Raw genomic sequence first — 6,264 nt, forward strand, 5'->3', positions numbered from 1 at the left:
ATATATATATATATATATATATATATATATATATATATATATATATATATATATATATATATATATATATATATATATATATATATATATATATATATATTATTTAAATAAAATATACACACAAGTCAACCTCTAGACTACACAGACATGGGACAAACTACCACCTAATAATAGTAATTTACATAGAAACAACCACTTAGAATTTGATAATCATTATTCATTTCCATGACAACAACCTTATGTGTTGATATGGGTCTGAGGTCATCCGCGAAGACATGTCTTTTGTATGATCAATAAGATCAAGCTAATGTGAATTGTACGACAACACCAAATTACGCCCATCGATGAAAATTTAACTATAAGCAAAGATATTCAAGAAATATATATAGTAAGTATATGAGATTCTTTAGGAAGTTCTTAATGAGAAGCCCAAAAAGAGACAAATGAAAAAAAATCCCAATATTTCAAAAATAAAGTAAAATAAAACAATACCTTTTCAACTTTTGTTGGAGTAGCGCGCACATCTTCCTTAATAAATAAAAGATTTTTTTGCCACGTGTTAATTTCTTATAAGTTTTGATATTTGTCATTTTGTGGTATTTTTTAATAAATGTTTTTTTTTTCCATTTGTCAATTTATTTGTTTCAATTTTTAAAATTAAAGTCATAATTTATATATGTAAACTATTAAATATAATATATATGAAATTAAATTGCAATGATTATGTTATTTTGTTTCTTATTTTAAAGTTTTATATTAAAAAATATTTACTGTTTATATTTTAATGTTTAATTTTTTTTAAATAACCCGTATAATATACGGGTCTTAGTTATATTAATATCAAAGATGTTTCCGGCTAACAAATGAATTAAAAATAATAATAATAATAAAGAGGTTTACTATTCGGAAAAAATAAGAAAAAGTAGGTGAAAAGAAACCAAAGCAACGACCCAATCTTTGTAAATTTATAAGTTTTATTGATTTTATTTTCTATTAATGCATATTATTGATACAATTCAATTCCAGTATGTTTAAAATCATTTTTTTAATTTACAATAAATATTTTTGTATAAATGCTAAGAACTTAAATTTTTTCCCAATTATAACCTTGTAACATTATTCTTTGAAAACCTATCCAATTTATAGGGTAAATGACACAAAAAACATTCGTTTTACATAGAAATTCGATTTTGACACCGTGTTTTTTTTTTGTCAATTTTGACACTGTGTTTTCCAATTTGTTACAATTCTAACCACTTGACCGGTTAACCAGGTTACATGCTGACGTGGCATGATGACGTGGCAGTTTTGATGACGTGGCATGCTGACATGATATGCTGACGTGTCAAAATTGAATTTTTTTTTTCTCACAAAAAACATTAAGTTTTCATTTGTTTTTCTATTTTTGACACTAAGTTTAATTTTTTATTTCAGTTTTGACACTATGTTTTTTTTGTTCCAATTGAACATCATTTATCAAATTTTGTTCAATTTCGTTTATTTTCCATTTGAAACCGTATAAATATATATTTCTTTATTATATTTTAACCCGTATAAAAATATTTTTTTCGTTTAAAAACCACATTTTTATTTAAATACAAGGTGTTTTTTTTATTACATTCAAAACATTAGTTATATCATGAGAATCAAACTAACCATAAGCTTCTAATAAGATGTAAAAATTTGATGGGTTGCAAACTTGATATCCGAGTTTTGATCGACTACACGCCTCCAAACCTCCAAACACATTTTAAAGTTGCATATTTAATATAAAATACAATTTTTATATAACTAATACATATTTATACATAAAAATATGGTTTGAGTGTAAAAAAATGTATTTATACAAAACTATGGTTTTTAAATTAAAAAAACATATTTATACGGTTTAAATGTATTAAAAAAATATTTATATGGTTTCAAATAGAAAATTGTCAACATTGAACAAAATTGAAAAAAATGATGTTTGATTTGAAACAAAAAAACATAGTGTCAAAGTTGAAAGAAAAAATTAAACTTAGTGTCAAAATCGAAAAAAAAATGAAAACTTTGTGTTTTTTATGAGAAAAAAATTCAATTTTGACACGTCAGCATATCATGTCAGCATGCCACGTCATCAAAAATAACACCTCATCATGCCACGTCAGCATGCAACCTAGTTAACCGGTCAGGTGGTCAGAATTGTAATAAATTGGAAAACAAAGTGTCAAAATTGACACAAAAAAAACACAATGTCAGAGTCGAATTTCTATGTAAAAAGAGTGTTTTTTGTGCCATTTACCCCAATTTATATCATTTAAATTTGTTTAGAAATTTCAAAAGCTTAGAAAACATTAAATTTAGAAGTTAAAAATTAAGCTTTTTAAACACTATATTTGGTTAACTATAACAATACCTGTTAAATTTCTGTTGGAGTAGCACACACATTATATTAACCTCAAATTGATTAAAAAAAAAGGTTCATTTAGGATCAAGATTTCACTCTTCAAAGTGGGAATAAAACGTCATGTTCTAGGACCTATCACAAACCCATCAATTTATTTAGATCACCAACACATAAAAAAAATTACGACCTAAAATATCAAATTATCAACACGATTGTTTAACTGCTTGCATAATATGCGTAAGGAGCTTGTTTAACTGCTTTTGTAGGTATTTTGGCATTCGAAACACTACCTTCAAACAAATGCAATATCTGGCCCAAATCCACCAATATATGTAACCCCACAATTAAAAAACTCATTATTATACATAAATACAATGAATTTTTTTTATTAACCTAATTATTAGATTGATAAGTAGAGTAAAATTGCTTATGATTATTTGATTCTTTAGCGACTAATTTGATACTACCAAGTTGCTTATATACCCTTGTTTGATGTATTACTTTCCTACCTCTTAATATTGAAGTTCAATTTGATTATTATATTACATATGCATATTTAGTGTAACTTGAATATAATAAATTAGAACTAATACAAATGCAATAACCAGTAAAAAAATTCGAGAGATTTACTTTTGGAGGTATGTAAAGGCATAACCCGTTGTGCAAAGAGCCTCACACCATGCAACATCAAGTCCTTCTGCAATTTAGAAAGTTGTGCCTGAATAAGAATAGCTATCAAAAATTGATTTCAAAACCTATTCACAGAACTATCCAATATTATGTTCTCATAGGGCTTAAAATACAAGAAAAAAATTAACATCACTTTTACAATTCATACCTTAATTGGATTAGAATTTCAATTTATGGCTTCAATATCCATTAATATCTACAACAATCGCATATCAAATAAGAAATTGAAATCATGGCATAAAGACTAACCTTGAGTATTGTTGATTGAACATTGATCGAAGGCAAATTATTAGACTAACCGAATGAAAAATAATATATATGCCTCAATTAATATAGACCGATTGCAACCATGGTTTATATAAGAGACGATTTGGTGTCAAGGTGGACGATCAAGTGTAATGAAGATTTTGCTACTAATTTCTTGCTGCAACATAGATTAGGGGGTGTTTGAATTGTCTTTAAAGGCAACAAAAAAAAAAGTCATGTTTGAAAGAAACATTTTAAAAGTTACATTGAAGGAAAAACTGATTTTTTGGAAAAGTTAGGGATTTTTTTGAACTTTTCCAAAAAGAACTTTTGTCTCTCAAAAAGACAAGCCAAACAACCCCTCAAATTAGATTTCTCATCAGTTATTCCCCATTTAAAACAGGATTGCAAAAGATCGTTTGTTGGTTTCAGTGAATGGTGTAAGATTACAAATTTGTTTGAAACAGAAAAATGAATGGAAAGTAAATATCACCTTTGCATTCGTTTGGATACAAAATCAATTGTATAAGAGGTCTGTCAAGAAGAGCTAACAAAAGAATAAAAGATATTATAAATATTGTAAGCAAAAAAAAAAAAAAAAAAAAAAAAAAAAAAAAAAAACAAAACCCTTGAGAGTATGAGTCCAGAATCTTGGGTATAGTTGACCCATAGAGGATTTAGTAATACTATGTTGGCATTTGAGTGGTTAATAACAGCTATAGAACATGAAAATCATCTAGTTATTAAGGTACACAGACTAACCTTCGTAGTCATGAACAGTCCAAGTGTGTGCCCATAAACCTGCAAGATAAAAAAAAATGAAATTTACATGGGATAAATGTAAATAAAACTGTCTATTTATGTTCTACTTGCATATAGAATCAAAGGGAGAAAAATAATGTCCGTTTATAGAACCATTTTTGGTGGGCTGGCTTCTGAAGACTTTTCAACTTTCTAAATTTTGACCAACAAAGTCAAATTTTTGGGATGTAGGTATGTTTTTTTACAACTATATTAATAATTAAGATCACATATATCATCTGTTTATGGTGCGCATTACGTGATACTGTATAGATAAAACTAACTTGATGAAGTCTCTAATCTCTCTATCACGCTATGACTTAGGGGTGTAAACGAGCCGAATACTACCAAGCTCGAAGCTCGGCTCGACTAAAATACTCGAGCTCGAAACTCGACTCGAGCCTTGACTTTAAGCTCGAGCTCGGGCTCGTGAAATACTCGACAGTCTTGAGCTCAGCTCGGCTCGGCTCGACTAATATTTTAAAAAAAAAAATCAAAATCACTAAATTGAGTAAAAAATATTAAACATTCCATATGTAAATGTCCAATCTACAAAACAAAAAAAACCACTATTAGTCACCTAATGTCAATATAACATCAACCATATATGTCATAAATGAATAATTATAAAGAAATGACATATATGTTATAAATGAACAATTATAAAGAAATGACATATATGTAAATTACACTAAGCTCGACTAAGCTCGCAAGCCTTATGAGCTGAGTATTTTTATACTCGAGCTTGGCTCGATAAGGTACTCGAGTAGCTCGAGCTCGAGCTCGGCTCGATTAAGGTCGAGTTGATTTCGAGTATTTTCCGAGTCGGTCTCGAGTTTCTCATGAGTTGGCTTGTCTCACTTACACCCCTACTATGACTGCATTGACACACCTGAAATCTTTTTGCAACAATCGGAAGCATAAGCCTTCTCCAGCTGAAGAACAAACCGTAATGGAAGCGAAGAAAAAAGAAATCGATTGCAGAGAGAAATCGTCTGAAATCGAGATTTGTTGAGTGTGGAGTTCATGTCTGCGATTGACACAACAGACCAAAGAAAAAAAACAGCGACAAAACCCTAAATCAACAAAAAAAAAAAGTAAACACCTGAAAAGAAATAGCCGCTCATTTTACTTGTCCGTATGGCCGACTTTCAATCGGAGGTGCAGCCCTGTAGAACCCAGGATGGTTGAGAAAATGGTTGGCTAAAAAAGACACCCCAATTTTCCATTTAGACACCCTATTTGATTTTTAAGGTTTTTATATCGGTTGAATTTGCATTGTTTTTTGAAAAAGTAAATTATAAATAGTTTATTATAGGCTGACTTTTAATAAAAGTGTTAATAAGGTGTTTAAGGGTAGTCAATTTAGCAACACCCAGAAATGGTTGGCTAAAAAGACACCCCAATTTTAGAGAAAATGTATGTGACCGAAGATAGTGCTTGACGCAAAGAAGAAGCAGTGAAGCTTCAAAGAGTAAATATCAGAGATCGGGATGTAGTCGGTGGGAAATATGTGCAAGTATTTTATTGGACCAAATATAGGTACAATCACAGAGAAACGTAGAAGAAGAAGAAAGGTTAAAAGTAACACGTATTAGGAATGAATGGTAACGGCACCGATACTTACATACACACTTACGTACACGTGTAATCCACTATAGAATAAAAAATGGATTAAAAAAAAGTCAATTTCAGCAAAGAACTGTTCACTAAGAACTTTTAGAATTAGTATATTATACAATGGTTTTAATTTTTTGACGGGTTGTTTTTAGGGGTACAAACGAGTCAAGCTACTCACGAGCTACTCGGGATCAAATCGCTAAAAGCTCGACTCGAAATTGATTTTAAATGAGTCCGAGCCGAGCTCGAGCTTAATATTAAGCTTGTTTATTAAACGAGCTTGAGCTCGAGCATATGTCATTAAGCTCGATTAGGCTCGCGAGTCTAAACGAGCCTTTATAGTATAATATAATTTATTATTACTTATATATATTAAAATAAAAACATATTAGGGGAATTATGGATTTAGGGTATTGGTAAACGAGTTTCTTAACGAGCTCGAGGCGAGCTTAAGCTTATTTAGGCACGTCAGATAAAAAACGAGTCGAGCCCGAACCCGAGCCGAAATTGTATAATTCTTT

The sequence above is a fragment of the Lactuca sativa genome, chromosome 8, assembly GCF_002870075.4.
Source record: "Lactuca sativa cultivar Salinas chromosome 8, Lsat_Salinas_v11, whole genome shotgun sequence".
NCBI classification, from domain to species: Eukaryota; Viridiplantae; Streptophyta; class Magnoliopsida; order Asterales; family Asteraceae; genus Lactuca; species Lactuca sativa.